Consider the following 14,990-nt stretch of genomic DNA (forward strand, 5'->3'; position numbering starts at 1 on the left):
GGAGTGGGCACTCCACCCTTTTCCGGCTGAGAACCATGGCCTCAGATTTGGAGGTGCTGATCCTCATTCCCGCTGCTTCACACTCGGCTGCAAACCGTTCCAGTGCGAGGCCCTCACCTGATGAAGCCAACAGAACCACATCATCTGCAAAAATCAGAGATGAGATTCTGAGGCCACCAAAGCGAAAGCCCTCCGCCACTTGGCTGCGCCTAGAAATTCTGTCCATAAAAATTATGAACAGAACCGGAGACAAAGGGCAGCCCTGGCGGAGCCCATCACCCACCGGGAACGAGTCCGACTTATTGCCGGCAATGCGAACCAAGCTCTTGCAACGGTTGTATAGGGATCGAATGGCCCGTAGCAATGGGCCAGACACCCCATATTCCCGCAACACCTCCCACAGGACACCCCGAGGGACACGGTCGAATGCCTTCTCCAAGTCCACAAAACACATGTAGACTGGTTGGGCAAACTCCCATGCACCCTCAAGTATCCTGGAGAGGATAAAGAGCTGGTCCAGTGTTCCGCGACCAGGACGAAAACCGCATTGTTCCTCCTGTATCCGAGGTTCGACTAACGGACGAACTCTCCTTACCAGCATTACAGGTCAGTTGCAAAAACTGACCTGTAATGTTGTCTGTCATCACTGTCAGTGCTGTATGTTTAATATCACTGTGGCTTCTGTGAATCTGTTTTACTGTTTCTGAACTCTCGCATCTTCTGTTTACAGTCTTTGGTTAGAGAAGCGCTTTTAGCAGCTTGTCAGAGGAGAATGCACTTCCTGAACAACAATGACCCCTAGAGGCTGAAGACAGTAATGCATATATCATATTTTTGATTTTTGGTTCTGTACATATAACAGTAAAATGTTTAGGATGTTGTGGGGATAAAAACAAACACTTCAGTCAACCCACACTTGGACCCTGAAATGTGCGAAGATCTAAATATTTATCAAAGTCAGATTTATAATATGTGATGTATAACTGTGTTTTATAGGGAAAACAAGGTTGAGTATGGAGAGAAATAATAGAGTAACAGAGATTAATGAAATATTACACAGACATAAAGAATCATATTTTTAAAATCAGTCACTCCTGTTAAAAGATAAGATATTATTAGAATACTTTTAAAAGGCTCTAAATAACATTTACCCTGCAATAACACACCTTGGAAACTCCCATTGTAAATTAGTGCTATATATAAAAGGAAATACATACATGAATTAATTTAAAAAAAAAAAACTATTTAATGACATTAATATAACCAATAAGAAACCCTAACTCATCGAATCAAACTCAGCCTGCACAGTAAAATACAGTCAAATTGATCAAAAACTGAACTGATGACTTCCTACTTAGAGACTCATTTCAGTTCAGTGATGGTGGATTATAACCTCCATTCAAATCATTCAAAAAAGAGAAGAAGAAACTGTAGAACATGTTATATTACACTGTGAGAAGGTAAATGATCCAAAACCTCAGTAACATAAAAACAAAACTGGATCTTATTGATTTACTGCAAAAGGACTCAAGAAGAGAAAGTTATCAGGCCTTATTCCAGTTTTTTAAAAGAGAGTAAATCGTTGCTGGTTGATGTTCCAGTTCACACTCCACACCAGCTGGTGGCGGTAATTCACCATTTTGTTGTTTGACAACCGCAAATACAATTTCTAGGAAAAAGAAGAAGAAGTAGGGGGCGGAACAAAGTAAGAATGTTCCACGAGAGGAGGTTTTTGCAGAGAGAGCTGCTTTTCCATTCAAAGAGACTAAAGTAGTACCAATGTTTGGATCGATATCTGCATCGATCTGCCCACCCTTGTCTCCTGGATCGTAGCTGAGATCAGCGTGAACCACGTGGGTCTCTGCTCCCTGATCTGTTTCCTGTGTTTGGAAAGAGTTCCAGCTTCATCGCGGAGTTTCTCTCGGTTTGTGGGCTCATCTAAAGGTAAGCACCGAGCTAACTTTACTGTGAGTTCAGTTCATGTTGAGTTTAGCTCCTGAATGAGGTCTTCTGCTGCTCTCCTCGGTGTCTGTTCACAGTTTATTGTGAACACGTTGAGAGAAGAGTGAGAGAGTGTTTGGAGAAAAACACCAACTAATCATTAGCTCAGCATGCTGGGAGAAGTTGCAGCAGAAAAGTCTTTTCATTGTCCCTGCAGCTGTTTTTCTGCCTGCACCAAACCTCTACAGCCTCATTTCTATTTGAAGTGATAACAGGAAATGGATGAGAGCGATCTGCTGCAGTATCAGGGTCACAATAAACTTTATTGTCCAGCTGCTGTGGATGAACACATGAGAGGAAGTGAACTCCTACAAAGTCTCATTTTAATGAGTGTGGCTGCTGTAAAGTGATGCACAGGAAGATGTTAACAAAAACTAATGAAACAGAGATGAAAGTAAACAGTGTTCATATTTGAAAGCACAGAGAATAAAAATATATTGTGGTGGTTAATGTGCAGCTCTTGGTGATTTGGAGAAATCATGTTTTTAATCATGTTGTGGATTGAATGTGGGTTTTATTTTATCTACAGAAGTTTGTCCCACCTGTGATCGTTCAAATTGATTTGTTGGGTTGACTTGAATCATGTGAAGGTTTAAAGCTGCACTTCCCCCAAAAAGAATAAAGTATAATCGTGAAGAATGTAAAAATGTCTTCCTGTGTCAAACACAGCTGCAGTCAAAGCAGGAAGGAAAGCACTGAAACCACTGATTTTGCATATTAATTCTTAAATAACTGACCTCCCAGCCTATTGTTCCTTCAGTGGTGCTCTTTTCAGTCATTATGTAAATATCAACGACCACCACCACCCTCTTCAACGATCTCCGTCACACTTCTCACCCCCCTTTCCTTCTCCCTGAAACTCAGAATACTCTCTGAGGACGTGAGCCAACTATTTCAGAAACAGTCAAAGGAGCTTGCAAAGAAAAGCGTCTGGACTTTAAGTTGCTTGAAGACGTTTCACCTCTCATCCGAGAAGCTTCTTCAGTTCTAAGGTCAAATGGCGGAGAGTCCCAGATATAAACTTGCTTCGGCTTGCTTCGGCAAGCGCGTACGCTAAATTGGATACGATACAGAGAAGATTAGCATGGCCCCTGCGCAAGGATGACACGCAAATTCGTGAAGCGTTCCAGATATAAACCTAGTGGGAGTATCCCCCCACAGAGGGACAAAAGGACCCCCTGATGATCCTCTAATTGCCTGAGCCAAGGTGTGAAACTGGGCGTGGGTCCCAATCAGCCAGGGTTTCGGATGAGCTCTTTGTGAAACCTGGCCCCACCTTATCATGCGAATTCCTGAGATCAGATGGCCCAGGATGTTAGTGGGCATTAAGGCGTCTGGGGAGGGATCTCAAAACTGGATTATAGATGGCAGAGAGTTGGTGTCGTAAACCCCCGCCTCTGTTCAAAGATGGTCGCTCACAGTGGACATAGATGGCTTCTTTCACTCCTCCTTCAAACCATCTGTCCTCTCTGTCCAAAATGTGAACATTGGCATCCTCGAAAGAGTGACCTTTGTCCTTAAAATGGACAGCTGAGTCTTTGAACAGAGGCGGGGGTTTAGGACACCAGCTGTCTGCCATCTATAATCCAGTTTTGAGATCCCTCCCCAGACGCCTTAACCCTCACACTCACATCCTGGGCCATCTGACCTCAGGAAATCACATGATAAGGTGGGGCCACGTTTCACAAAGAGCACACCCGAAACTCTGGCTGATTGGGACCCACACCCAGTTTCACACCTTGGCTCAGGCGATTAGAGGATCATCAGGGGGTCCTTTTGTCCCTCTTTGGGGGGAAACTCCCACTAGGTTTAAATCTGGGACTCCCCGCCATTTGACCTTAGAACTGAAGAAGCTTCTCGGATGAGAGGTGAAACGTCTGCAAGTAACTTAAAGAAGTCCAGACGCTTTTCTTTGCAAGCTCCTTTGACTACGATGACCTGGATGACTGAGAACCTTCACAGACATATTTCAGAAACAGAAGCGCAGGAAAGCCCCCGGACCAGACGATTTCTCACCCTCCTGCCTCAAAACCTGTGCTGAACAGCTGGCTCCCATCTTTACTCGCATCTTCAACAGATCCCTGGAGCTGTGTGAAGTTCCATCCTGCTTCAAATGCTCCACCATCATCCCTGTTCCCAAGAAACCCACCATCACAGGACTGAATGACTACAGACCTGTCGCCTTGACGTCTGTTTTCCAGACTGAAGCAGAGTCGTTAGCTGAAAACTGGTTTTAGAGGTTCATTCAGGACACCCTCTCAGGCTCTTACAGCCTTACCTGTATCATAACAAAGTGTATAAACCCCAATCCACCTTTAACATGGTCCTTCTCCCAAACCTTCAAATAGGACTTTCTGGCCCTGTCATAGTAAAGGGCTGCTTAGAATATTAGAGCCAATGTCACAAAGTTCCTCCTGAAGTATAAGTGAGTGAGAGAGTTTCCTCACTTTGCAGCACAACACGTCTCACCAGATTTCTACAAGCAATCAGAGTGAAATTTGTACTTTGTGTTGTCAGATGAACATATGAGACACTTTGACTCTTCAGTGCAGTGTGGAGCCTAACAAAGATCTGTTTTGTGTCCCAGCTGATCAGCAGGAGGAGAAGAGTCTGACGGAGCAGCAGAGGAACATTTTCAGCCATCTGGACTCAGCTGAGTCACTACAGAGGAAACAATGAGCTCAACACAGGAGGTGAGGAAAATATCACAGTTTCACCAAATAATCAGTCACGTCTAAAACTCTCATCCTCCCAACCTGTTATATGACTGTGTTGTATATTATTATATATACAATCACTTTAATAAATAGTTTGTCTCAGATTGTTTTGCAGCATCTTTCAAAACCTGAAAAAACACAATGTCACATGTACAGACCCAATATCTGATTTCAACACACGAGGACTTACATGTAAGCTTTACATTTCCAGTTTATTTAATCCACTGTGTACAAATGTACAACAATGTACAACTGAATTAACATTGAGTTGATCAAATCCCACTGAGCAGTCCTTCCCTTTAAATCTAACCTCTCTTCTTCCTTTCCTGTCCTGTGTGTCTTATCTTTCTCCATCTCTTGAGTGAAGTTAGCTCTTTCTTTTTTCTCCCTGTGATGTACAGCAGCTGGACCTTTAGCGAGCAACACACTGTGAGACAAAACTGCACACAAACAGTTTGTTTGTTTGCTGATGTTTGTTGAGCTGATAGAAATGCTGCATTTGAAATTACCTGCCACTTAAAAATATTACTCCAGTTATGCTCGCTCATCTTCTGCATGGATAGCTAGATGCTGAAGTATTGTTACTGCAACCTATGAGCACCTGCAGTCGTTCAGTTGTTGTGCAAAAACAAAAAGAAGAAAAACACTTAACTCATAGTTTCCCCCTTTCATCTCTTTTTTACGGTGGCCCTGAGAGGCCAAACGGACTGCAACTTCAGAAAACACTTGCAAAAAGAAAAACGCTGCAAAAGCACACAAAGCACAACGAAAATAGGAAAAAAGACAACGGAAATGTTTCTGGGGAGACAATAACCGGACGGAGCAGTTGCACGAACCAAAACATGTATGTATGGCTGTTTCCCAATTCAGGGTCTGTTTCCCAATTCAGGTTCTGCAGCTTTAAAGTACACAGCCTCAACGGTCCTCAAGGGCCGCGTACTCAAAGACCGCTGAGGCCGGAAGTGCGAGGCTTGTAGGCTTGTGAAATGGGACGGGCTAGCCTCCATCGCGCTGCCCAGGTTGCCTAGCAACCATGATACTAACAGCTGGAAACGTTTCATACAGCTTTGTTTGACAGAAATGAAGGAGAACATATTTTGCACATTTGTTTCTACATGAGCTCTGTGTGATTTAATAAGTATCTGAGGCTGAGACCACAGGACTGTAAAACATGATTGAACATGAACAGTCATTTAAGATTAGCTAGTAAATAACAATTAGCTAATGTTGTTCATGAGACTAAAGTCATCTCAATTTGGTAATGTAAATATAATATGGCCAATATTATATTAATCATTATTAGTTATTACAGCAGTGAACATGAACTCTGTGCCAAACACTGAGCTTCAGTAAAGATTCAAGTTGCATTTATTTATATTTCCTATCACCTTAAATCTTCACTTAAAGACAAGTATCTGTGACAGTGTATATATATATATATATATAGATGTATTATATATAAGAGACAAATATTGTTCTTTTAATATGTTGGCATTACTAAATTTGGCTCAATGCTTACATATATGTGTGGAAAAAGAAAATGTACGAGCTGTGAAAACTGTGTCTGATAGAATGAAGAGTAGACTGATATATTAAATATTCCTTTATTGGGTGAGAAAATCAGACCATGTCATAACTGCTTTAAGTCATACAGAATAGATATCAGAGCCTTAAACAGGCTGGCTTCTGCTAAATGGGTCAAACTGGGCAGAAAGTATACAAACACATAACATCCTTATAGAATATGATGTAACACTATAGATCAACTTAGCTCAGAATATATAAAGCATATAAACAATTACAGCAATATGATGCAACAAACACAGCAGTGCTACTAATCCAAAATACTCAAAGCTTCATAGAACTGGAACAAACATTTATTTTTAGCTCCATTCTGCTGCTGATACAGACTTTAGGTTTCTGAACATTAAACTTGTTGCTGCCTTTCATAGTGTGTAACTTGAAGGCCCTGAGTACTTTCTCCCACACTGAAAACACTGGAATGATTAAATTATTTGAACATTACCTAATAAGACCGATTCAGGACAGACAGTTAGTTATGTTAAACTTTCCTAGCAGTCCTTCACAAACAGGGAACAGTCTGTCTATTCTCTCCATCTGTCAGCTGCTGCTGGCTCTTCCTCCTCCTCTTCCTCACACACTGCTGAGTTTGTCCTGGTGGATCATCAGGGGTGCAAAGCCTCACAGATGATGTGCAGCAGCGTGTCCCTCAGTCTGTCCTCACTCTGGACACTTGCAGTCGTCACACATGGAAATCAAATGTGTGATAAGCTGCAAGTTTCAAACACAAGTGTAACTTATAAACACATGTTCATACTTTTATTCCACAATCAGAGAGAAAGAAAGAGAGAGTGCAGGACAGACAGACAGGTGACAGTCTCAGGTGTACACACTGCTACAAACAGGAGGATTTAGTGTTTGTGTTATTACGAGTGTTAAACAAGAAGAGTTCCCAGATGGTACAGTGGACACATGTGCGACTCCTGTGATTAAAGCATCTTTCTTTCAGCTTAAGGAGTGAACCGTCAGCTCGTTCAAACACACGTTAAAGTCCGTTTGGCTCGACACCACCGAACAGAGGCAGCAATATAACATAGCTAACATTAACAGTGCAGTGAATCCTGCTTGTGCCGTGATATTCAGGACTGCAAACCGAGCAGCATCACTGACTTTCAGCTTGTTGAGTTTGTGTATATATGACTGACTTTAATTATCCATAAAATCATCACAATCTCTGTAAGATTAAGGTCGACTATCTAACGGCGTATAAAGTAAAGGCTTTAAAACAAAGTAAATGCTGAAAGTACAAACATCGCTAATGTCACATAACTTTGCCGGCATGTGGCCAACAGTAATGTTTTAATGTTCCTCATTATTAAACATTTGCACATAAATAAGTGACATAATATTCAGAACTTACTTTTGAAAGTTTACTCTTTGGCCGCACCGCTTCCACTTCTTTGAAGTGTCTCCCAGTCCCAGTGCACTTGTTAGCATGTTTTGGTTCGTGCAACTGGTCCGTCCGGTTATTGTCTCCCCAGAAACATTTCCGTTGTCTTTTTTCCTTTTTCCGTTGTGCTTTGTGTGCTTTTGCAGTGTTTTTCTTTTTGCAGCGTTTTTCTTTTTGCAAGTTTTTTCTGAAGTTGCAGTCCGTTTGGCCTCTCAGGGCCACCGTACTTTTTATATTTCACACCCTGGTGATTAGTACATGATCCGGATTGCCTTTCATGTGTTACTTTTTAGGTTCACATTGGTTTGATGTTTGATGCCTGCAGTGATGAAATAACTCTCCTTAAATTCCTCAGACCAAAAGTAACACATCTGTTTTTTAAATGTAAGGAGTAAAAGTAAAAACCCTCAGGTTACAAACAGATATTTTACTTCATTAAACCAAAATAGTAACTGTTAATTTGAGTTTGTTATCATTGATTAGATTAGATTAGATTAGATAGAACTTTATTAATCCCTCGGGTGGGTTCCTCTGGGAAATTCGATTTCCAAAAAAGCACAGCACCGACAGAAGTTACAGAGTTACAGAATATTATTTATATATATATATATATATATATATATATATATATATAAATAAATAATACACACACACATATATAAATACAGAGACAATATAAATAAAATATACGAAGGGGATAAATAGAATAAATAGGAATAAAAATAAAAATACAAGTGAATTGCACATTTCAAGTATTGAGTCTATTGCACCGTTGACTATTTACAAAAGTATTGCACAAAAGGTATTGCACCGTGAGGTGAAGAGGCACTACAGCTTAGTTGTTCCCCCCTCCTTTGTCCTCCTGTTTCCCCTCCCTCTCCCCTCCAGGGAGGAGTTAAACAGTTTGATGGCGTGTGGGACAAAGGAGTTTTTAAGTCTGTTAGTTCTTGTCTTTGGGAGAAGCAACCTGTCACTGAACAGACTCTTCTGGTTGTTAATGGCCGTGTGCAGAGGATGTCTGGCATTGTCCATAATGTCCATCAGTTTCTTTAATGTCCTTTTCTCTGCCACTGTCACCAGAGTGTCCAGCTTCATGCCGACCACAGAGCTAGCCCTCCTGATCAGTTTCTCCAGCCTGAAGAAATTAGAAATTTATGGAAATATATAAAAGGAAACATAAAGAATAAATGAATCCACAGTAACCCTGTGATGAATATGATTAAACATTTTAATTGTTTGACAGCACTCATATATATTATATATTAATGTATACTTACATATTAGTAAATAGGCTTTTTAAAAAGTTGTATTTCACAGGAGAGAACCTGTGTTAAAAGATTGACGCAAATATTCTTTATTTATTTCATTATATTGCATGAATGTCTGTTACATGCTTAAATATAAAGTTCAAAAAGTGTAATTGCATTCTGGCTTATTGATCAATGATTGCGATTAAATACAGAAAATTGAGCGATTTATTAGATTATTTATGAGGTTATTATTTTTAATCTATTGACAGCACTACTTGTATCAATAAAAGAGCTGCAGCTTTCACTGACAGCACATCATGTGGTACTTTAACTTTTGTACTGTTTTCATCAATTAATTTTGCAGTTAACATGTGAACATGTTGGATGATCTGTCTGCTGTCACTGGGTGGTGCTGAGGTCTGAATCTGAGGGCAGCTCCTGGAATCACAAAGACAACAGAACCATCACAAACTGAAAAATAAAGTTTATCCCTCAAATCTGAAATAAAGCTGATCCTCTCTGTCCTCACACACTCGGGATCTGAAGTTCTTCTCTTACATATTTTCCTTTCTACAGCTCTGCTGACAGCTGACATATGAGCTGTTTATTAGATAAGGACAAAGCCTTATATACTAACAGATTTTGCAATATGTTTACCTTTGAGTTGTAGGTGCTATGTAAATTGATAAAAATGAGATGGAGCAGGTTTCAGTCCTTGTTCAGTCTGCAGCTGCATTGTGGTCACCAACATACGCAGGCATTATAACTGGTGTTTCAGCGGTTGCCTGGGTATTGGACAAGAAATATTAAAGCTTCAAATTATTTCTCTCAGAGCATGTAAGCTGTACAGAGTAATGTCCATGTAACTGTGAACAATAACTTATTAAGAATCATCCAGACTGTTTCTTTTAACCAGAATATTTGAAACAAACTTTATTTTAACGTAAGCTACCAAACAGCTGTAGCTGGTTTCATGCATAAATATTGGGCTTTACTATTTTAATCTATAGTTAATGATTGAAAAGTTATCTGAGCAGATTTCTTTATTTTTTGTCTGACCCCACTCCCGTCTGCTAACATAGAGGAGGCGGGGCTTATGATCTAGCCAGACACTAGTGAGTGATAGAGACAACGTTTTCTACAGTCATTGGTTTGAACAGTCATGAATTATTTTTAACACCAGGTTGGATGTAATGTGTTAGAACTACCAGCAGGTGGGGATAAGAGACCTTTAAGGTGTTTGGTGCCACACTCCACCTTCAGGTTTAAAACTAGTGTTAATGGAGGGAGTTTGAAGGTTGAGTTTGTTCCACGACTGCATTTCACTCACTGCCTCTGTTTGTATCTCTGTCACTGCAGGACCAACATGGAGCGAGAAGTCAGCGCTCTCAGGAGGCCGACAAACCTCACAGAAGAAAGAGAGAGAAAAAACACACCTGTGACAAGTGTGGGAAGGAGTTTGCTAGGAAGTCTACACTAAAACAGCATCAGGTCATCCACACTGGAGAGAGACCGTTCAGCTGTGACTTGTGTGGAAAGTCTTTTTCCTGGAAGCGTTCCCTAAAACAACACCAACTCATCCACAGTGGAGTTAAAGCACACAGCTGTGATCAGTGTGGCAGAGCTTTTACTCACAGTAGCAGCTTACAGAAGCATCTAGTTACCCACTCTGGAATTAAGGCATACAGCTGTGACATCTGTGGCAAAACTTTCAGCCAGATACGGAATCGAAATAGACACGTACGCATTCACACCGGACATGATGTGTACTGCTGTGAACAGTGTGGCAAAGAGTTTATAACTCACACACAGTTGCAACATCACACGTTTTCCCACACTGAGGAGAGACCTTATAAATGTGACCTGTGTGAGAAGACTTTTAAAGCTCCACGTTACCTGAGACGACACCAACAGATCCACACCAGAAAGAGACTCTACAAGTGCAGTTACTGTGAGGTATGTATTTATATTGTTATCTTGTCATTTTAGCCTGACTGTTTGGAACAACTCTGCTCATTAAACTGTGTTAGCATGTTAGCAATTCTACTGCATGGAAAAGCAGCTCTGAGTGATTATTCAGATTTTCATGTCAGTTATGATTTTAGTATTACTGTAGTATTATGGTGGTAGTATTGTAGTTATTGCAGCCCAGTAAACTGAGTGTGTTAACTGATACAGTAAAATGTAATTGGACGTCTGCTTTGTTTGCTTTCTCTTCTGTCTTTTTTTCTCCATACAGGTGACCCAGGTGTTTTGTTTGTTTTTTTTGTTTTTTTTCTTTTTCTTTCTTCCCCCCCTTCTCACCGTCTCTTCTCCCCTTTGGTTTTCTTTCTCTCCCTCTCTTTCTTTCATTCTTTCTCCCTGTCCTATCCCCCAGTCATGTCTGTCCCGTTTGTAGCAACTGAAAATAAAATAAATTCATAATTATAATAAAGGTCAATCAAATGGACCAATATGGCAAGGCCATGATGATCCACTTGGTAAAATAAATCCGCTTGACATCTTTCTTGGCCTTAAGACAACAATTCTGATGGCTAAAGATCCAAACGGGACACAAAAAAAAAAAAAAAAAAAATTTGGACGTCTGCGGAGATGCTCTTTATTTCAGGCGACGTTCAGGAAAAAAATGTTGAAGGACTGACTTACACTGTCTTTGTGTCTTTGTTTAGAAGCAGAGCGACACAAATGGATCCAGTTCTCAACCCTGTCATCACTGTGGTGGTGGGAAAGGGTTTTGTTGTGACCTTTGTGGGAAAGCTTTCAGTCACCAATACACCTTAAAAGTACATCGATGTAGACACACTGGAGACAAACTGAAATACTGTAAAGAATGTGGGAAAAGTTTCACCACATCAAGTGAGTTAAAACGCCATGAACTGATTCACAGTGGGGTTAAAAAGCACCTCTGTGATCAGTGTGGGTCATCCTTCACCACTGCAGTCAACCTTAAAACACACAAACAAGTCCACACAGGAGAGAAACCATTTAATTGCAGACACTGTGACAAAAGCTTCTCACATTCAGGTCATCGTAACCTTCATGAACATACACACATGGAAGGAAACTACAGCTGTGACCAGTGTGACAAGAGCTTCAGGAATCTCAGTTCATACACCGAACACAAACGATCCCACGTTACTAATAAACTGTTTCACTGTTACCAATGTGCCCAAACATTCACCTCATTGTCTGCTCTGTGCAAACATCAGCGTGATCACTCAGGGCTGAAATCACTCCCATCACTGGATCACAGTGAATCTGAAGAGAAAGAAAGATCCTCTTGAGGTTCGAGGGTTAAACTTAATGTCAATGCTGACATCACGATTACGTGATTAAAAATTTTACACAATTAATCCGTTCTGGAGCGCTGAAATCAGAAATCCCTGAAATGTCTCTGTCAATGTATTTCGGACAGTTTGTCCAAAGTTCGTGCATTCTGCGCTCCAGATGGGTTAAAAATTGTAATTGTGTCAATTGTGTCAATCTTGATGACAGCGTTAACGTGTGTCAGGGCCCTCGGTGCGCCTGCTTGATGCTGTGCTGAAGTCTCACACACAACCTGTCGAAAGGGGAGGGGGCGGGCTGCTTGATTATGATTCATATCTTCACTCCAAGCCTATTATGTATTAATTATTTTTTCTGGGTTGTGTGAAATCCCAGAAAAAACTGCACATCTGCTTACCTGGTATTGTCCTGAAACAAGATAACATTCATTAGTAGGGATTGAGAAAACTGCTGTTTACCTTTGTTAGCCACTTGGCTATTATAGTAAACAGTAGACAGACAGTAGAGACTGATGTGACTTGTTGAATCTTTTGGACTGTGTTCAGCATAATATTAACGAGCCGCTAATTGGAAGAGCTGTATTGTTGATTTGTCTGATATTTCAATGTGTGATTAATTATAACGACTGTTTGTTATCCCTTTGCAAATTTGTTATGTTTGTGCTTAAAGGCTCTTCACCATGGGGTTCGCTTCACTTTGCTTTCTGCTAACTGTCTCGCTATATTCTGTGTGTAATTTCTTACTGTCCATATAATTCTGTTTATTAAACTCTGTTCCAAGAATATTACTCTTTTCCAGAGGATCTTTTTGAGTGCCTTGATTTTAACTGACTCTAAAAAAAAAGCCGGATCTCCACAGAGATCCATGATGGCTTTGCGACCAAAGCAGACAGCGGTATTAACGCTGTCTCCAGCTATACAACACAATACTTCTATACGATTTGAGTAAGACAAAAGTAGTACAAACTCATTCCTTTTTTAGAAGGGTTTTAAAACTGTCTAATGTTGAGGAGGTCCTGATGTGAAGGGACAGTTTGTTCCACAATTTAAGGAGCAGTCACAGCAAAGGCCTGGTCTCCTCTGTGTTTAATGTGGACCGTGGACAGCCAAGAGCATCTGATCCACAGACCTCCGTGATATTGCAGGAATGTACCAATTTAAATTATCTGAAAGGTATGAGAGTTCAGACCTATGCAACACCTTAAAAACAAATAATAAAATCTTAAAATGAATTCAAAAACTGACTGGCAGCCAGTGTAAGGATGCCAGTATGGGAGATATGTGGTCTCGGTTGCGTGTGCCCGTTAGTAACCTTGCTGCAACATTTTGGACCAGCTGCAGTCGGCTGACTGACGACAGACTAACACCAGAGTAAAGACTATTACAAAAGTCCAGGCGAGCTGAAATGTAATTGCTAATAGAGATGGCACGATACCACTTTTTTATGTCCGATACCGATATCATAAATTTGGATATCTGCCGATACCGATATGAATCCGATATAGTGTTTTTTAATCAATAAAACAGTTTTTTAATATCTTGCTGCTTTTTGTATACGTTCATACTCACGTTAAAAAAACAAACAAACACTAAAGCTATTCTGTTATACCTGTATGCAAAAAAACTGCACTGCACCCAAAATATTTCATAGTTCAGCAATACTGATGAATCTAATAAACTTAAACCTACACCATCCTCCCTATTCTGGTATTTTAAAGAGTACTTAGCAGAAATAATAAGCAACTTAACTAATAGGGTTCTAAAACTCCCAGCAAAAAAAAAAAAAAAATAGGGAACCACCCACCCTCCACCTCATGATGCTTAATTGACGTAATCAACTTTAATTTGATGCAGTGTGGAAAAACAAACAAACAAACACAAAAACCAGTAATTTTTCAAGAATAATTAAATAGATTCAACATCTTTCTTCAACAGAATTGCAGATTGAACAAATGGTATCTTCCCAAAGGAAAAAGTACTACAGCTTACTAGGGTATATTGGACTTAATAGTTACTATATACAGTAATGGACTTCTATACATTTTACATCAGATTAAAACTTTGGGTGTAAGATTCGGATAATTATTTATTAAAAGCTCGACATTTTAAATGAGAATAAGAAAGAAAAGTATGTTTTTGTGCCCCCCTTTTCCCTGTTAATGCCCTATCGGCCCCCCTGGCTAAACTTTGCTAGATCCGCCCCTGCACAGTTACCAGCCGTCAGCTACGTAGAAAAAGATCCTGGAGTAGAAAGTAATAATAAATAGATTCTAACAACAGCTTATCAAGCTAAAACGTGCTGCAGTTGTTCAGCTGCTGGTTTCCTCTTTCTGGCACGAAGTGAGCAATAAACAAACAAGAGAGACGGACTCGTGACAGAAAAGCCGATCAGCTGATCATTAATCAGTTTCGATTGAAGTAGCAGCAGGAGAGAGAAGAGGCAGTCGCTCCATATATCGGTTGTTAAGCTTAACGCTGGAATGCTTTACAAATATTCAGAGATGAACTTACACACTTGCTTTACTTCTCTCTGGGAAAACTTCCTCGGAGATGAAATGCCGGATTGGTAGCGAGGCTACAAATACACACAGCCGCTCTATCACGTGACCCGTACTGCTGCAATGTGCTACGGTTATGAGCCGAGTTACGCCATGTTGCAAGTTTTGTGAGGTGCTTTTTTGATATTTAATGGCTCGATTACATTTTTTTAAATTTTTCTCCGATATCCGATCCAGTAATTTACGTCAGTATCGGACCGATACCTAAT

General features: G+C 40.4%; 1 non-coding gene and 1 pseudogene across 2 annotated transcripts; both read left to right on the forward strand.

Moving 5' to 3' along the window:
• Positions 1-2,219: 2,219 nt before the first annotated feature.
• LOC146566980 (uncharacterized) lies at positions 2,220-13,002 on the forward strand (annotated as a pseudogene). The gene is made up of 3 exons (XR_014893977.1): positions 2,220-2,250; positions 10,243-10,895; positions 11,609-13,002. The product of XR_014893977.1 is annotated as an uncharacterized LOC146566980 (transcript).
• Positions 3,032-3,137, forward strand: LOC146566981 (U6 spliceosomal RNA). The gene has a single exon (XR_014893985.1). It is a non-coding gene; the product is annotated as a U6 spliceosomal RNA (small nuclear RNA).
• Positions 13,003-14,990: the final 1,988 nt, after the last annotated feature.

Source organism: Mchenga conophoros, linkage group LG9 (genome assembly GCF_057382185.1).
Source record: "Mchenga conophoros isolate Kocher_MC1m ecotype Shallow Benthic linkage group LG9, M_conophoros_male_GT1.1, whole genome shotgun sequence".
NCBI classification, from domain to species: Eukaryota; Metazoa; Chordata; class Actinopteri; order Cichliformes; family Cichlidae; genus Mchenga; species Mchenga conophoros.